Below are 19103 nucleotides of genomic sequence, written 5' to 3'. Positions count from 1 at the left end.
CCATTTGAAACATGCAGAGACATATGACCCAGCAATGTGTATTCGGTCCCTAGAGATCTTCGGCCATCAAAGATTCTATATATATATTTTTAAATCTGAGATGCTGCAGAGCCTCATTCTAATCCCTAACAGGCAATCTCTATCTAAAAAGGGCCTCATATCAAAATTTAAAGTGGTGTGTTAGTTGTAACAGTCGCCAGCTGTGTCGATAACTCACTCTACGATGCGCTGACACGGCGGAATCTTCCAGCTGCTTACCGTCCTCCTACAAAACAGAAACCTGCTTAAAACACTGATATCCAGCTCAACAGGAGGATGACTTACAATGTAGGTCGGATCTAAAGTGGGAGAATTGCTGCAACTAACTTCAAAAGGATGAACGCTGTTCTGCCAAAAATGCATCTCACTTTTGTAATCGTATCTTTTTGAAATGTTTGTACTACTGTTTGTCTTCTGTTTATTCTGACTAGCAGTTGCTATCACACCACGCGACTAGAATGTTATACGTATGACGCCGCATGGTTACAGAATTCAAAAGATTACAGCTCGGACGATATTGAACGCGCGTTAAAATACGCTCATGAATGAGTTTAACAGACACCTGTTCATTTCAACACACTGGCAGAAATTACTCTGCTCACAGAGCTTAGTAACGCGTTAGAAGAAAATTCGCTGCTGCTCTTTAAAACACTGAGCGTTTTTCTTAAAACACATAAAAGGTGCAAGATCACGCGTTGTCGTGTGAGCACCTCAGTCGTAAAAAGGGCTGAGTTGTCATGAATGCGTTATGATCAGGAGTAGTCGGCCGTACTGCTGCGACATCCGGTCAAATCAACTGTCCTCTAAGAATCAGCGCAGTAGTATTTTTGGTAATAGCAGCATCTATGGACATAAACGGCTGCGAAACGGATGGTTTCTTTCTCGTCAACTTTATAGTCCATTACACCTGCTCCTATAGATCGGGATAAAATCTCCATACCAAAACCTCTGTGCATTGGCATGATGAAAATTTAGAGCACGCAAATCCTTCACTTCTGAAACAGCAGAAATTACGTAATTTTACACAGATTGAAAAAAAACCTCAACGCTAAAGACTGCTGTTGACGGAGTTTTAATGTAAATATAGTAGGTTGGGGAAGTGTAACGATGAGCAGTGTGTGGAAAAGAGTGAGATTTATTAGGGGCAAATCCAAAGTCCAGGGTCAAATTATTAACATGGAGAGTCCGAGAATTCATGATAAACTAAAGTAAAGAAAAGAAAAGTGCACGAAGACAAACCAGGGATGCAGGCTATAACATTGGGGCGAGGATAAACATTCAGGCTTATATTCACATGCACGGAAGCCTCGATTAACAAACAGCAGCTGGACTTACAATAAATAGCAACAAGACTAAACTAAAACAGGGCTTAAAAACATGGTCAAATGAGCATTAAACCAGACACAAGTGCAAATTATGAGGGGTGCAGAAAACGAAACGAAGGAATGGAACCACAACAAGGGAGTAAATCAAAAATAAAGACACTAGACAGGGAAACCGTGGAGACATAGACGCTAGGAGGGTGGTCAGTGGTGACAGGAAGCTTGTTTCAGTCATGGATGTCTTTGGCAAAATGAATGCAACTAAAATGCTTTCCTCATGTGTCCTAATAACCAAATAATAACCAAGTTCTTCTTTATTTCTAAATAATATGCCTTTTGGAAATTGTATAACTGCGTGTGTTATATTACTTTCTTTTATTCAGAAACACGGGAGACTCAGGTGAAAAGTGTGATGGAAATTATACACTTATTATTATATCCTAAAACTTGTCTCACCTAATCATAGTCATCAGTTTATTAGATAAATGCATACCTATTTTTATGTTTGTGTTTCACATGTTCCATTCCTTTTCTTTTCTTTGAAAGGAAAATGCCTTAACTTAATCAAAGACTAGGATTAAAATAATAATAATAATAAAATCATAGACAGGTCAGCTGAGTCCACTCCCTTCTCGTAATGTCCCCATATTGACAGTTAAATATCACATATTAAATACATTAGAGACTGGAGTGTCTTGTTTTTCTCTGAATATTCCACAGTGCATCTAGAATTTTAATAGTTGTTTATTTCTGCTCAATTTTTCTGCTCTTATGTTAATTTGTTTTTGTCTTAAGGAAAAAAAGGCGACAAACGAGACCTGTGACCCCAGGGGGAAATCATGGATCAGATGCCTCACACCAAGTCACTGTGTAAACAACACCAGGTTCATGTTTTAGTGTGAGGAATGAGTGCAGGAGTGTTTTGAAAGAGCAAATACAAACACTAACAAGAAGAGAACAAAGAAAACAGGAAGGAGAAGCTCCTTTCCTTTTTGAGTTACTTACTGAGATCATTCTCATAGCAAGTTCATTACACCTTGTGTACTTGTTGTAGTGCAGTTAGCTGTTTCTATATTGGCTGAGGGAAGGAGCAGACCTGTTGAAGTCACAGATCCATTTACATTTAAACAGCAGAATCTTGTCAGTGGAGGATGTACTTTCTCAAACCTTTTTAACTGATATCTCGCCTGTGTCTCTCTGTGTTCGCAGGACAGTGACCACTGCACGCCTCGCACCAGGACACCTTTCCAGTGATGATTTTTTTTTGTTTTTGTTTTTTGCTTTCAAGTGCTAATGCCATTATGAGTTGCTAGACCATGAAGACATTTAAAGAATAATAAAATAATCTGATTTTGCTGTAAAAGACAGATGTCATGTTCACACTGCACAACTTCACTGCTTAATGTGATCTCCTGTTTACATCTGGCAGACACGCTTATCTATAGCAACTTACAGTTTCAACTATATTACAGAGCTAGGTCCATATAGCGGTAGGAGTTTGATTCAGTTCAGTTTAGCTCACTCAGGCTTTCATTTCTGTTGTCTTGTCTTCAGGTTTTGTTTCATTGTCCCTAATAAGTCCAACTTGTGCTCGTCTACTCATGTCTCACTGTCCTCCTTTGCTTGATGTCACAACTTCATTGATACCTAAAGTGAATGTTGAAAGTATCACATGTTCTTTGAGTAGGAATCAAACATCATTGCACTAATACACTGGACTGATAGTGGACTGCTGAGGTACACCTACCCCTGATGTCGTGATGTTACTGAGCTTCATCTTGTCTCAGATGCCTTCAAGACAACTGCTCCTATTATTTAATGGCCCCTCCCCCAAGAGAGAAGGAGGAAGAGACAACAGACAGTTTTGTTGGTTTGTTATTGCAATTTTGTATGACCTCGTGTGTGACGTTGTTTTCCCCCATTTTAGCCTTCGCCTTTGGCTTCGCCCCTCCTGTTTTTTTAGCTGTTTTGTTTATTTACATTATATATATATATTAGTGATGGTTGGATGAAGCCCCATTGAAGCTTTAGGAGCTTCTTCCTGATTGTGCCAAAAAAGATTCGATGCATTGGAGCATTGAAATCCGACATCAGAGAAGAGTGACATCTGTTGGCCAGAAAAAAATGATTTCAGCCTGCGAAGTGTGTTAATGCTGTGTGGTCTTACAGTTCAACTCATGTCTGTTCAGATCCACTGAAAATCAAGTTTAATTATTAAAATGTTGGAATAAATGCTTGAATGTTGTCATTATTGATTGTAGAATGAATAAGGCCTACGGAAAATTAATATCAGTCATATATTAGCAACAAAGTAACCACTCATCTGTGAATCATGAAAACGTGATTTTATAGGGAATAGAAAAATCATCTACAAAATTTGAAAATATGATCTGAGGAAACATATTGCTGGGGTATAGTGACTGTGGAATTTAATTGATTGCGCTTGTGGTTAACTGGGAACAGAACATAATACAGAAGAGGAGTTAGTATTCAGTTTAATAAACTGAGCCCAAACGAACACAGTGTTGGGGTTTAAGACTGTTTCTTCTCTGGTTCACGATTTTACCTGTATGTGGTGCTGATGTGCTCTAATGTTTTGCAAGAAGGTGTCTCAGCATTTCGGACGTGTTGTTATTAAAGGACAACTCCTGGGAACACTGCTGACATCGCACCTTTAAAAATACGACATTTCATTAGAATAAGACTCTTATTGTGTTATTCTACATAAACCATAAAGATACATTATGTTTCGTACTTACCCTATTTCTAGATATTTTATCAAAATTTTCCCATGCTTTGGAATGCTTATTTGATGTAGAAGTTTCCATTTTTAAATGACTCTCTGCCATAGAAAAGGCGCTCAGGATTTTACTGTGCCTTAAATAGTCATTGAGATAGCGGATAGCGCCAAAACTTTGAACCATCCCGCCCATTTCCAGTGTTTCATTGTCATTTTCGAATCTTCAAATGTCATAGTCAAGTGAGGGTAAGTGACTCAATACAAGCTCCGGTACACTGTGTCGAATCAGCAAGTGTTGGAAAACTGACACGAGCTTCGAAGCGTCTGTATTGAATGTCCCATCCCTAATATTTATATATATTTTTATTTATTTCTATATTTATTTATTTATATGAGAGAGACAGATTGTATAAAGATCACTGCAAGTGATTGTATAAAGAGTGTAAATAGTATTTGTTTGGTACTTTGGTGTTGGATAATGGTGGTAAGGAGTGACTGGCATTTTTGTTAGATGTGGGTTTTGCCTCTGTTTGTGTCAGGAAGTTAGGAAGGTCTGTTGTATGTTTCTTTTGTTTGTTGGGTTTATTTAGGGTATTTTTTTTTCATTAGTGTGGGTCCTGTAGAATTTGCACCAGTAAGATTGTTTGTTTGTGAATAATAATATCCTCTGTAAAATATATCTAAAAGGAGACTTCCATTTGTGCTTCAGTTTTGTTGCTATTTGTTTTTCACAACTTACATTCTGCTGTTCACGTTTCTTTTTCCTAGTTACAACCTCACAGCCTTAGATGGGGTCATAACAATTGTGGGCTCGTCCTCTGTTTCTCCTCTTCTTCTGTTTGCCTGTTCCGTTTGTTTGTTTGTTTTTTTTGTGTGTGTGTTCCCCCTCTCTGGTTGTGGTTGTGCCTCACTCTGCTAATACAGCAGAAGCTGTGGCAACCCTGTAGTCAGGCCACGCATGAATCCCAGGTTTTCTCCCAAGGTAAACCCCATACTAGAAATGAAATTGAAGTAGTTGGAGCTGGAAATAAAAAAAAAAAAACAAAAAACAGGAACGAGAGGCTGAGCTGCTATGTCTTCAGGCTCTACAGGTAGAGGCGGAAAGGGAGGTGACACTTAAAAGCTTGAGTATGGGCTTGCAAAAACATATACCTCTTCCTCAGAAAGCTGTCTATCCAGCACTAGTAAGCCCTGTATCTTCGGGTACACCAGTGCCTAAGCCCAGTTTCCCTCGGGTTGCTGTCACCCCAGCTCCTTCCGACTCTGTCACTGGACGTTTTGATATCAGTTGACAGATTGCCTTGGTCCCTAGTTTTAGGGAACATGAAGTTGATGCATATTTCCCAGTGTTTGAGCACATAGCATTGACACTGGATTGGTCCAAGGAAGTATTGTCTCTCTTACTGCAGTGTAAGTTAGTTGGTAAGGCCCAACATGTGTGTTCCTCCCTAACGCTTGAGCAGAGCCTAGATTACGAAAGTGTAAAAATAACTGCTCTCCGAGCATATGAACTAGTGCCGGGAGCATACACACAAAATTTCATACGCTTAAAGAAAAACCCCTGCCAGACATTTGTAGAATTTGCCAAGGAAAAGTTTTATTAGACAAGTAGTGTACTGCATGTAACATTACCACAATTGATCAATTTAAAGAGCTCATACTGGTTGAAGAAATCAAGAACTGTCTTTTTGAGAACATATTAAAGTATTTAAATGAACAAGAAGTGTGTAACCTATCCTTTGCTTCTACACTTGCTGATGAATTTGTGCTGACTTCTGTGAGCTCCCTGAAATCTGATAGCCCTGTTTCGGCTGTTTCTGTGGAAACAGAGAGTGCTTCTATTGCCATGAGCGTGGACACATTATAGGTAATTGTCCTGCGCTTAAGTGCAAGAATGCTTGCTCACAAAAAAACGGTAAGTGCTGTAAGCACTGTATCCACAGAAGTCTTCGCTTCGTCCCCCAGATGCTGTGTTTCAGCCATTTCTTTTTGAGGGATATGTTTCTCTTTTCAAGACAGATGAAGACAAACAGTCCATCACAGGTTTACATGCTGCTGTGTCTCTTATGTTGGATAATGTGTTGCCTTTTTCAACTCAGTCATATTGTGGTAGTGACCATGTTAGTGCAAGGCGTTAAACTAGGAGTACTCCGGCTCCCACTGTATAACATTTATGTTAGAACTGATGGAGTCACAGGTATGGTTAAAGTACCTGTTAGGTCAGCTTTGCCCATGATTGGGGTGTCCTTTATATTAGGAAATGACATTGCCGGTGGAATTGTATTCCCCTTACCTGAAGTAGTTTCAGGCCCTATTGATCTTATTGTCGTTGAACATGCAGTATTTCCTGCTGCTGTGTTAAAGTGTGCTCAAGATCGCAAATTTGGGAGTACTCTGTCTGACATGGGGGGGGGGGTGTCCTGTTTGGGGTGTGTGCTCCAGGTTCACTTTCAGGATTCCCCACGTTTGAGACTCTGCCCCATTCCTCTGCTCTTACAGGTGTGAATAACAATAAGAGCGGACCCTCTGAAACAAGCTTTTGTGAAAACACGAATAACAACAAAACCGATGGGTGCATCAACGCACCGGTGATCGCGGTCATTCGAGCTGTGATCGGGACTCAGATTTATAGAATTATTGATGAAGACAGAGAAAACTGTTACGGTTGTGCTATTGACCATCCTAGTCAGTGTCAACACACATGCCTTTACGATCCAGATGAATCCTATTTCAGCCTCAACGCACCTAAGCTGATAAAAAAACTGTTCAAGCCATGGTTCATGCACACACTGTCAAGAGCTTTGAAGCTGTGTGGCATTCAGATACCTCCATCCTCTAGCAAGATTCAGGCTATCGCTGGGGTAGTGGTAACCGACCTGCAGGAGGAACAGAACATCAAATCCGCTCTCAAAAACTATAGCGTGTGCAGGGAGCAGGTACACGAAGACGTCGTGGACTAATGGAATCTGCAGGAAAACCTGAACCCTGGTGATCAGGTCATATGGGAAACCTCTTCGACACCTGCACTGATCCTTCACCTGAGAAAAAAAGAGTGCTGAGGATGGAGTTGATCACATTGTTCTGTAAAACCCTTGAAAATAGAGTCAGAACAGTAAACGTTACCGATAGGATCTGTATGTAATTATATGTATATAATTTTTTATGTATATAATCTTTTGCTGAAAAGATGCTAATAAAACCATAATCCATTCTAGCACTCTCCTCATTGTGTTTCAATCATTTCACCATGACTGATCATCTGCTGAAAAATATTTACTATACTCCCACAAACCCCGGATCCTATGGAGGAGTCGAGAGTCTGCAAAGGTCCGTGGTGGATGAAATCGGTAAAAGGGATGATGCTTACACACTACATAAACCATTCTCTGTGAAATTGAAAAGAAACAAAGTCATTGCAAAAAACATAGATGAACAATGGCAGGCCGATTTGTTGGACATGACCAGCATAGCGGAACATAACTGGAACATGAAATTTATGCTAACGTGTATAGATATACTTTCCAAGTATGCTTGGATACGCATGATGAAAAACAAGACCAGTGCCGAGGCCTTTGTTTTGATTCTAAAAGAAGGCAGAGTTCCTAAAAAACTTCAGACTGATGAAGGGAAAGAATTTTTAAATAAGTTTCAAAACATTAATGAAAATACATAACATCAATCACTTTGCTACTGGAACAGGACAAAAAGCATCAGTGTGTGAACAGTTCAACAGGACATTGAAAACCAGAATGTGGAGATACTTCACAGCTATCAATACGAGAAAATACATCGATGTGGTACAGAACTTTGTTCATGCTTATAACAACAGCTATCACAGCAGCATTAAAATGAAACCCGTTGAAGTGAATGAAGGAAATTCCTTCAAGGTGTTTAAAACCTTGTATGGGTTGTTTCAATGGAAAAAGGTGGAAAAACTAAGATTGAAGTTTAGAGTCGGTGAGACGGTGACAATTTGATAAAGGGTACGAGCAGAACTTTATGGATGAATATTTTACCATTTCTGAATGTCTAAGGAGACACCCTCTCATATACAAATTATGGGATTTCAATGGGGAAAATATACATAGGACCTTTTATGAACAGGAGCTGCATCATAGCGGGAGCTGATTATAGTGGGAAAAGATAAAGCCATTAAAATAGAAAATATTCTCTCTGAAAAAAATAGGAACCGAAAAAAGATTTGCTTGATCAAGTGGATTGGATGGCCCGATAAGTTTTACTTCTGGATTCCGGCGGAGGACGTTCTTAACGTTGTAAAAGATTAAAAGGGGGTGCTAAAATCAAATTGAAATTATAATCCGGTCACCATGGAAAAGAACGGATTCTATGTAACTCTACCGTGCAATGCCTCCAAAGACATGTACCTCGATAATAAGATTTCGTGCTACACAACCAAATTTTTGGAGCCTATAAATTTGGTGGGGGGCTGGGAGGTCACACTCACCGAGGTACAATAGCCGCACACATGGTATTCGCTGAAGGAGTCGGACATGAAAAGTATCTTTTTTGTTAAACTCTGCAGAAGGAGAAGATGGTGTGGTATTTACATGTATTCTGAACCATGGGTATTATAATAGTATAGAACATCTGGTTAACCCCTATACACACCAACGCCCCTAGCGGGCTCATGGGTAGGTCCAAACAGGCATGCTCAAATAAATTACTTAATAACACTGAATATTCTTAAAGTAAAGTACATTTATCAACATAACATTTCTTAGGACTAATACAAGTATCTGCTTACTGATTTTCAGCCGTGCAATGCATCCGTTTGCCAGAAATTGCATGCTGAAGACATGCTGGTAAAATTTCCACAAAAATGTGCCTGCCCTTTTAAGTTGCCCTTTAAAACATTCTTCCGGTATAAGATCAGATTTTGTTAAGTTCAGATTTTGTCATAAAAAATTCAATTACCATCAAAACAACTGTGTGACATGTTTAAATGGTATACAGAGTGTTGGTAAAGTTCTTTTAATTGCGTGCTCACTTCTTTGCGTAAAAGCGACGTTTTTCTTTCGGTTCGGTTCCTTCGGAACAAACCCAAACTACACAAGCCTTTGGTTAACTGAAACACTACTGCACACTACTGACATTAAAGTGTTCCTGAATAGAGCATTAGACCCCCCGTTTCTATTTTATATTGATTTTTATTGGCCATGGCAGCGCCATTGTCTTGGAGTGACAGCAATTCACACCTATGTGTCCAGGCGTTTCCAAGAGTTTCCAGAGCAAGCTGCTTGATTGACAGCAGTTTCATCAAATAGAGGAGGCTTAGATGAAAACGTAGACCCCTCACTTACCTTATTTAGTCATCCATTTAATGCTTAAAGGTATGCACATTGTGTACTGTCAGTGCTTCAGTGTTGTTAGCAGATAGCCTAGCGCATGGGTTTGACGTACAACTGTAAGAATGATTTGATCGCCAATACTTTTGGACATCATGGAAAGGAAGAGGCTTAGTTTAACTGAAGTTTATGTGGAGTTGTTTGGGTGCTGCTAGCATGGACTAGCTTCGAGGTTTGCATAGCAAATCACTGGATGTTTCCATTCACTGCTGGAAAAATTCGTAATCCTATTACAAATTGTAAGTATAAATGAGAAAGTATACTACTTCTTTACAATATTACAGCATTTACAATATTTTCCACAGCATTTACAGTATTAGCTACAGTATTTTCCCCTAATGATGCTAACAATGATGCTATGAAGCTAATATTGTTGTGGAACTTACTAAAGTAACTTACTGTGATGTTTTATCAAAAAGAAACGTGAAAACTTGATGTATAGTGATTGATGACTTTGTGTGCATTTGGAGAGGTTTTTGACTAGGAAGACTAGGACACTTACTGGAAAACATTGTGTAGCTACTTAGTCATTTCATGTATATGCTCAAAACTGTTCAGTTTATTAGACAAGACCCTGGTGAATCAGGAAATGTAGAGCATGAGTGAAGCTGAATCTCCAGCATCAATAGACACGTTACACCAAAAAAATCAAAGGCGTTTTATGTTGGGGTTTTTTTACATTTTCTTCTGTATTAGATGAGCTCAAATGGAACCTAAATGATGGACAAATAAGCCTGGGTGTAAATGGATGTCTAGTCCCAAGAGTCTACTTCAATTTGAATACTGAATAATCATTGTGCCATGTGTACAATTTCAGATATCTAGTGTTAAACTCCAATGAGTTTTTCCTACTGTCACCCTTGCCAGTGTCATTTGGCTTATTTATCAGTTGTCACAAGGTGTTAACGTTATTATGCACATGTATATAAAATGTGTATATACTGTATATACATAAATATTTATATTGCATTATTCTCTGCACCTTACATGTTATTTGCAGTTTGGATTGGATTATAAAGTGAATTTCATTGGTGAGTACTATATTTTTTGGTGACAAAGTATAATCTAATCTTTACAAAGCAGTGACCAGAAAGGAAGAGCTGGATGAGGCTTTGGTCCCCATGATAGTTAGAGACACACAGCCATTTAGCATAGTTGAGGATAAAAGCTTCAGGGACTTGGTAGCAAAATTGGATTCAACTTATATTCTCCCAACTAGGAAGGTATGTGTGGTGACATGGATACATTATGAGAGTAGTATTAAAAAAAATTATAATTTTCTTCCTTCCCTTTAGACTGCAAAGGCCATGGTTGAGGCCAAATGTCAACAAGAGAAAGAGAAGGCCAAAGCTGAGGTCCAGAAAGTTCCTGCAATGAGTTTGACAGCAGACATGTTGACATCTCTTAATGTGGATGCCTTCTTGGCTGTGACCTGCTATTTTATAGATGACAACACATTTCTGAAGTCTACAATACTTGGTGTTGTGAAATTCCTGCGGGCGCATACGGCTGAAAATTTGGCCTGTGTGAAATCCTCTCTTATGGAAGAATGGGGAATAAAATAAAGTCACATGTCTGGTTACTGATGGCACATCTAATGGGACTGCCTGTGGCAAATAGCTGAAGCTGCCTCATGCGCTCTGCATTGCTCACACCCTGAATATAGTTGTTAAAAAGGCTCTTGAAATAACCCCAGTGCTATCTGACATTTGTAGAACGTCAAGGAAGCTGGTGGGCTATTTTAGAAGCAGCACAACTGCCAAAGCTAGTAACATTATTTTCACATTGTTTACATATTGTTTTATATTGCTACATGTGTAACGTTTACTGTTTTATTGTTAAAGGAGATGTTGGACCTCGCTCAAGAGGATATGGGAAAATTAAAAAAAAAAGAAACTGAGGTTGAAACAAGGTGTTGGAGCGATTAGTAGAACTCAGGGAGCCTGTGGGGGCAGATTTGGCGGGTTTACAAACTGACATTCCTGCGCTGACCTCTGATGTGTACAGTAATGTTTGTGGGTGCCTGTCTATACTGTATTCTTTTCACAAGGCAACTGTGGAGCTGTCAGAAGAGAAAAAGGTATCTGGTTCGAAGTGGTGCCATTATTGAAAATGGTTTAAAAAATCTTCCAGGAAGAAGCACATGGCCCATATGGAGATCAAACCCCTGACATTGGCATTATTATGTCTGATTCTGTGAGCCAAGGAATATAAACCTTTTAGGGACATATTTAAAATATCAGATTTTCTGCCTGAGCACAGAGTGGGCATTTGTTTCTAGCTTTAACCATACCTCCTCTTTCTTTGGAAATCTGGCTCATTGCTGCATGAAAAAGCAGAAATATTTTGAGCAATTTTTTGTCTGGGTCTAAGGGGCAATTTAATCAAACCAAAATATGCTATTTTAGCTAGTTTGTCAAATGAACATGTCAAACCTACAGAGACAATGTGTCTAGCTACAGAGCTCTGCAAGGTTTAATTCTTGGAAGTATTTGAAGCCATAGAAAGTAATTCTGTAAGCATTGCTTAACTCATTAAAAAGAGACAGTTAGAGCCAATGGCTGCCAGATCTAACATAGCTCACATTTTATACTGTTTGCATAGCATATCAGAATCTGCAAGAACTATTCCTGTCATTTCAGGAATAAGCTTTTTTGACTTCACAGCTAGATGAAATATTTAGGGTGGATGCAGGATTTGGTATGATCTCCTAGAGAATTGCCATTCCACTGTGTCTTCAGCTTTTGTCCGATCTGCAAACAAGTCCCACTCTAGGAGAACTAGCTCAAGTGGTAGAGTGCTCTTTTAGTATGTGAGTGTTAGTGTGATTGATGCTCACATTCTCAAGTCTAGAATTTGTAGGGTTTTTTTTATGATGAAATCATTTCTGATAGCAAATGTTTTTGGGACCTGCTGCTGATATGCTTATGCCATGCACACATTACGTGACTTTTGAAGTTTTCAAATTAATGTATGGCTCACACTGTACAACTCTATGTCTTGGAATCTGGAGTGCTTAATTTGTGGTATCTTAGTGGCAGGCATAATCATATCCCAACACATTTCAGACTAAAGGATTTGAACTCCCTGGCACTGCCAGACACCTAACTTGCTATAATTTGATGGGGAGGATGCAGGTCATCTGCATGCCTCTGGAATGGCTTCCTTGACCAATTCACACAGCGATCGAGAACCTTACACTAATGCCAGAGTCCCTCTGATTTCATACTTTTCTCCACAATGTCCAAAATTTGTAAACAAGCACAAATCCATGGGTAAAGTTGTGTAATAAAAAACATACTCTCACTTTCCTGTACTTGGAACATGTCTTAGCAGATTGTGGTTTACAAGCAATGTTATAAGCAACACAAATTCAAACAGGTGCCCTTTTTGCAACAGGTGGTTTGTTGACAAGGGGTCATTCATCAGCCAAAACTCACATGGCCCATATGGGGATCGAACCCACAACCTTGGCGTTATTAGCACCACCTTCTGACCAACTGAGCTAATCGGCCTTTCTCAGTTCATTTCCCAGTTCTCAGTGCAGCAGTGAAAGGAACCTTTCCATGAAATTGTAGACTTGGTGTCAACAAGATTACGGCCACTTTTCAACCGAGCATAGGTGAAAGTTGACACATATTGTTCCCTCTGACAAATGGTTATTCTGCAGCCAACTTTTGAATTAAACTTCAAAAGCAAATGTGCAGAAGCTTTTGTTAAAGAGCAATTCAGTGCAGTTGTACACAGTGACGAAATCATCAATTGCAAAGTCCACTGAGCTTTATTGCTGCGAGTTACATAGTGCTGTCTATTACACCATGAAATTTGCCATAACAACAAAAATGTCATGTCTGATTCTGTGAGCCAAGGAATATAAACCTTTTAGGGACATATTTAAAATATCAGATTTTCTGCCTGAGCACAGAGTAGGCATTTGTTTCTAGCTTTAACCATACCTCCTCTTTCTTTGGAAATCTGGTTCATTGCTGCATGAATAAGCAGAAAGATTTTGAGCAATTTTTTGTCTGGGTCTAAGGGGCAATTTAATCAAACCAAAAGATGCTATTTTAGCTAGTTTGTCAAATGAACATGTCAAACCTACAAAGACAATGTGTCTAGCTACAGAGCTCTGCAAGGTTTAATTCTTGGAAGTATTTGAAGCCATAGAAAGTAATTCTGTAAGCATTGCTTAACTCATTAAAAAGAGACAGTTAGAGCCAATGGCTGCCAGATCTAACATAGCTCACATTTTATATTGTTTGCATAGCATATCAGAATCTGCAAGAACTATTCCTGTCATTTCAGGAATAAGCTTTTTTGACTTCACAGCTAGATGAAATATTTAGGGTGGATGCAGGATTTGGTATGATCTCCTAGAGAATTGCCATTCCACTGTGTCTTCAGCTTTTGTCCGATCTGCAAACAAGTCCCACTCTAGGAGAACTAGCTCAAGTGGTAGAGTGCTCTTTTAGTATGTGAGTGTTAGTGGGATTGATGCTCCCATTCTCAAGTCTAGAATTTGTAGTTATTTTCTATGATGAAATCATTTCTGATAGCAAATGTTTTTGGGACCTGCTGATACGCTTATGCCATGCACACATTATGTGACTTTTGAAGTTTTCAAATTGATGTATGGCTCACACTGCACAACTCTATGTCTTGGAATCTGGAGTCCTTAATTTGTGGTATCTCAGTGGCAGACATAATCAGTGATAAACCACTGATATGTCAACTGGTCTTAACACAAACCAGATTTAACTTTCTCTGTGGAGACTGTGTCTAACTTAAACCTTTCCTTCAAATAGAAGAGATCCTTGTTGCAGAGGTAATGTTTTTACCTTTGTATGGTTTTCCCACTCATAGTCAGGCAACACACACAAATGCAAACCTCTCACAGACTCTCTCACACACATCCAGAGCAGACATTAATATCTGACAATGTATATTTTACAGCACACTGCTGGCCATCTGAACACATGATGGATAGATATGGTATAGACTGTAGATATGGTATTATACAAAATGGATCTGTACATTCTGTAGATTGTGTACATATATACCCAACCATATACATTGTACATTGTGTATATAATCATAATATACATATATTGTACATACATTGTTAATATATTTTTGTACATACATAGAATATATATATTTATCTGTATATATATATATATATATATATATATATATATATATATATATATATATATATATATATATATATATATTTTGTTGTTGTTTTTTTTGCTTTTTTTAAAAAATTTATTTTATTTATTTATTTTTTTCCTCTATGCACCCCTGGTTCTCTTCCTCAGTTTGGACAGAGCACTCTCCACCATTTCACTGCGTGTTATACTGTGTATGACTATGTATGTGACGAATAAACCGAACTTGAACTTGAACTTGATATGATTCTAATCTGCACTATTCATCTAACACATTCATAGTTATTCATCTGAACACATGATGTTTCTGTCTCTGTACCGCTATTAGTTATGCAATGGTGCCTCAATACTAGCAGTAACTGAACAGGGTTCTGTATAAATATGATCTTTATAACAGCTGCCATAACAGCAAAAATGTAATGTCTGATTCTGTGAACCAAGGAATTATTATTGATATTGTGAATATTTAATAACCTCCAATGCCAGCAGATTAAATTTTCACAATATTGTGAAAATTGTAAAGGATACTTTATTCATGTCCTCATTGCTAAAGATTGTATCGCTTTATCACAGAGATAAGCTAGTTAGCTAGCTAACAGTTGGGGTCAGCAAGTGTCAAACTCGGGGCTATAAACCATTCCTTGTGGAACCATTTCATTGTTCAGCTTTCAACTTTGATCGTTTAGGTGCTGGTAGTTTGTTAGCTAGCTAACTGTTCAGCAATAGAAAACCTACTTTTGTATGATTTAGAGACCCAAATTCACAAACCTGTGGGTTTTCAAATTTATCGTTCTCTCTAAATAAGCAAAATGAGTTAAGCCATTACTACAGCTATTGGACTGTTTGAACTACAATATTCGACTGTTCATTTATTGTTAATTAGATTAAATTAACTTTCATAAACATTCTGTATTAATAGAATGTAGTTTTTAATGACTGATTAACTGTGTATATTCAACATGAAGCTATTCATATAAAGTTTGAAGTTTGGTTTATTTGTCACATACATTTATTTGTCACTTTCATTTTTAGGCTGTAAAATGAAAGATCCTTGCTCACAATTATGTATATATATATATATATATATATATATATAAACTCCCTATTCAATTGCTGGTTCTGTAATCAAAACACTGAGGTTCCATATGGGAACAGAAACTGCTGGGACTGTCCATTCTGTGTGCAGTACAATGGCTTCTAAGAGGTATTGCTGTATTTGAGACATGGTGAGGACATATTTTATTGAAAGTCTTCCAATGATGCACCCTTAACTGAACCATTTTATGTTGTTGCTGCTGTTAAAAAAAATGCAGAATGGTGATTATAACGAACCGATCCTTGCACAATATATGGAGCACCTCAACCATGGGGTATCAGCTGGTGTCCCTGTGCTTGATGCATCCAAGACTCAACCAGACACTGAAGATCAAGCAGCTGGCTTCCTTCACTCCCAGAAAGGAAGTAGGTTTTCCATTTGAACTGTTGCCTTCTTAGTTAAAACATATGCAGGGTTGATTGCAGTGCCAGAGTTGTGAAACTATGCAAGGTAATGCATGTCCAGTGCTGGAATTAAGATCATAGCTGTAAATAGTCTCTGACTTGAGCAGAGATTGTGAGTGGGTCTTCAAGGGCAAACAGGATCTGATGGCCCACATGTAGTTTGATATTATTCCTAAATAACTAAGTTGACTAAGTTTACATGGCTATTTGAAAGAAGCTGATCATGTAAGCAGCAAAGACAGAATATCATTCTCTGACTAAGGATTTAGTTGACTCATGTTTAGCCCAACTAAACAGTGGTCCTGGCTGATTTTAGTTGGACAATTGAGCCACTGACTCATGCACAGAGTTCTCTGAGTATTTTGCAGTTTCTTACTGTACTGAGTTCTTACTGAGTATAAGAACAACTTTGATGCATTTGTTTTCTTTTCACTGAACAAAGCCTTCAACCTTGACTGTGGTGACATGAATTCCAGATCTGCAGAGTGTTTTTTTTCAGTAATGCATCTTTTGCCCGTGCATTTTGATTGCAGTGTTAGGAGGTCATAACTGCTGATCAGAACTTTGGACAAGAGGGCTCATCCTCATGGCTCACTGACTTTCATGTACAACAACAAACAATCTTTTCTTATTTATTTTTTTCCAGTTGTAACAAACCGTTCTGCTGTTTTTTAACTTCTGTCAAATTTATAATGGTTGTACAGGACAATTACGATGGAAATTGAGGTGTACAAGCGCCACCTTGAACAGACCTATGAGTTGTGCATGCCTGTCAGACCGCTGAGCAGTATGACATCCAGCACCAGAACCGACAGCTGCGGGCCCTGCTTTTCAACCACCAGCTCAGATGCAGCCAAGATGCGGACAAAGCATTCATTAAGGTGAGTAATTATTGTCAATGGTTGTCTTAGAATGGTGCTGAAGTGCTTAAGATACTTTTTGGCGATTCCATAGCCAAGAATTCTCAAGGTCACAACAAGCTGCATTTCTGTTGGGTGTGAATGACAGTTGCTCCTTCCCGGTTGATACAAAGTGACGATAGAAAAAAAGGCGTACACGGAACTGGTAGTGAACACTGTCCTTCAAGTGCATATAAGTGCATACAGTGTTTGAGCCTGCAATCCAGTTCATTACCCTGTCCAACAGGCTCCCAGGTTCCCCTCCACATCTTCCTTGTCAGAGATGAAAATTGATATTAAAAAAATGGGGAACAGTTGAAATGACTGAGCCAATACACTGCACATTTCACCTTGAATACTTTTGGTTACTTTTTTGTTCTTGGCTACCATGCTTTTTTAGGGATTGATTATCTCAAACATTGATTTATCTAAAATAAGCAAAGACCTGTTCTCTCTTGCTGCATTTTGCGGGGTGTTTTGTTTTTTTGTTTTTTTTCCAAATGAAGCTGTTGTTTTCGTTTTTGGTGGGTTTCATACTATCCACACCAGCTTCCAGGTTTCTCTCCTTTTACATACCAAGCAATCAGCTTCCTTTCTCTTTGCTACAGAGCACCTCTTTTCTGTCCACACCTGCTTGGCTGGTAGCTCTCAGAAGCCTTGCCTTCCTCACCTGTGCTTTTCTGGTTGCGGTGGCCATATGTGGGTCTGGATGTGACTCTGGAGACACATCCTCTCTCCACAACAGCCCGCACACTCTCAGCGGGGGAATCATCCCACCCAAAGAAGCCCACCAAAGTGACATTGAAGCCAAAGCAAAGAGCATCACCAAAACTATGCAAATGTGGAATGACCTGGTGGGTATTCTGCCAGAGAGAGGCAATAGAGAATATCAAGCTGATCTGGTAGTCTGGAAGCAACCACCAGATGGCTGTTGCTTCTGTTGGCCTTTTGACTTCCATCAACATCTACTCAGGCAGTAAAAAGAAATGGTGTACTGGGAGGTAGCAAATCTTGCTAATCAGTACTTGTTTTTGGCCTGTGAAAATACAAACAAACAATACACATATTCAAACACTTCTAAACTACAATTGCTTATCAGGATTTACACAGGCTTATGTTCTTAATACCTCTTTGCTTACAACTTCATCAAAGCGGTTTTGTTCTACAGTGTGTGCAAAGTCTACTTTCCCACACAGTTCACATCAGTCTTGGTTCGTCCTGCTGGTTCTTCATATCTGTGAATGTGAAAAATCTAACTTTTTTGCTTGGCTTCAAGCAGTGATCCTTTGATTGCATCAATCATGATTCATTTAGGATTACAACCAAGTGGTTCAATATCCAGCCAGAGGTGTACTCAAGTGAGGTAATAAAATGAAATTATTAATGTAATAATATGATGGCAGGAATTGTAAAAGACCAAATTAGGCTTCGGAAGTAAGCAGGAAGTGAGAATGACCAAATATGGCCTCTGTGGCAAGTGCGGGATTGAGGCCAGGATACCACCTAAAGATACAATTTTAATAAAAAATGGTTTTGTAACTTGATGAAAATGTATAAAGATTGAACCCACCTGAGACTGTTAGACATTCTGTGGACAATACCTCATCTGTATGCAACATTGAGCTCAGAATAAAGATGGCACCGGCTATTCTCTTCAATTAATTACTGCGTCTATATCTTTATTTTCTATTTAAAGTGTACTTGAGAAAAGGACTGGAATGTGGGAAAAATCTAGGAACCACACAAGAATGTCTGGAGGTAAAAATTCAAGGCTGCATAGCTGTACCTTAATGTGAGAGATCCTCCATTTCAGAGTCTGCTGTGTGAGAGTCCTGTGCCTTTTTTCTCTAGCTTGGAATAGGACAGTTGCTTCTGCTTCTTAAGGTTTTCAATCAACAAGGACGGTGGCTCCACTTGCAATGAACCATGAGCTTGTTATATTGAACTGCACAAGACAGTAAATTAACTCTTGTATTCATTCTGTATGAAGTGCACCTCACTTGAGATGTCAGCCAAAGTTTAGCAGTAAATATGCTTATCTGCAGTTAAGTGTGTTGCTATTGATA

General features: G+C 38.7%; 2 long non-coding RNA genes across 2 annotated transcripts; both read left to right on the top strand.

Moving 5' to 3' along the window:
* Nucleotides 1–222: 222 nt before the first annotated feature.
* LOC145659480 (uncharacterized) lies at nt 223–3545 on the top strand. The gene is made up of 3 exons (XR_014125706.1): nt 223–327; nt 2157–2231; nt 2571–3545. It is a non-coding gene; the product is annotated as an uncharacterized LOC145659480 (long non-coding RNA).
* Nucleotides 3546–9493: 5948 nt separating this feature from the next.
* On the top strand, nt 9494–12949 carry LOC145659429 (uncharacterized). Its single transcript, XR_014125643.1, has 3 exons — nt 9494–9706; nt 10468–10498; nt 10763–12949. It is a non-coding gene; the product is annotated as an uncharacterized LOC145659429 (long non-coding RNA).
* The last annotated feature ends 6154 nt before the right edge of the window (nt 12950–19103 follow it).

This window comes from Electrophorus electricus, chromosome 10, assembly GCF_041902795.1.
Source record: "Electrophorus electricus isolate QZ-2024a chromosome 10, ASM4190279v1, whole genome shotgun sequence".
In the NCBI taxonomy this organism is placed as follows: Eukaryota; Metazoa; Chordata; class Actinopteri; order Gymnotiformes; family Gymnotidae; genus Electrophorus; species Electrophorus electricus.
This window is presented reverse-complemented; position numbering and strand designations above follow the sequence as displayed.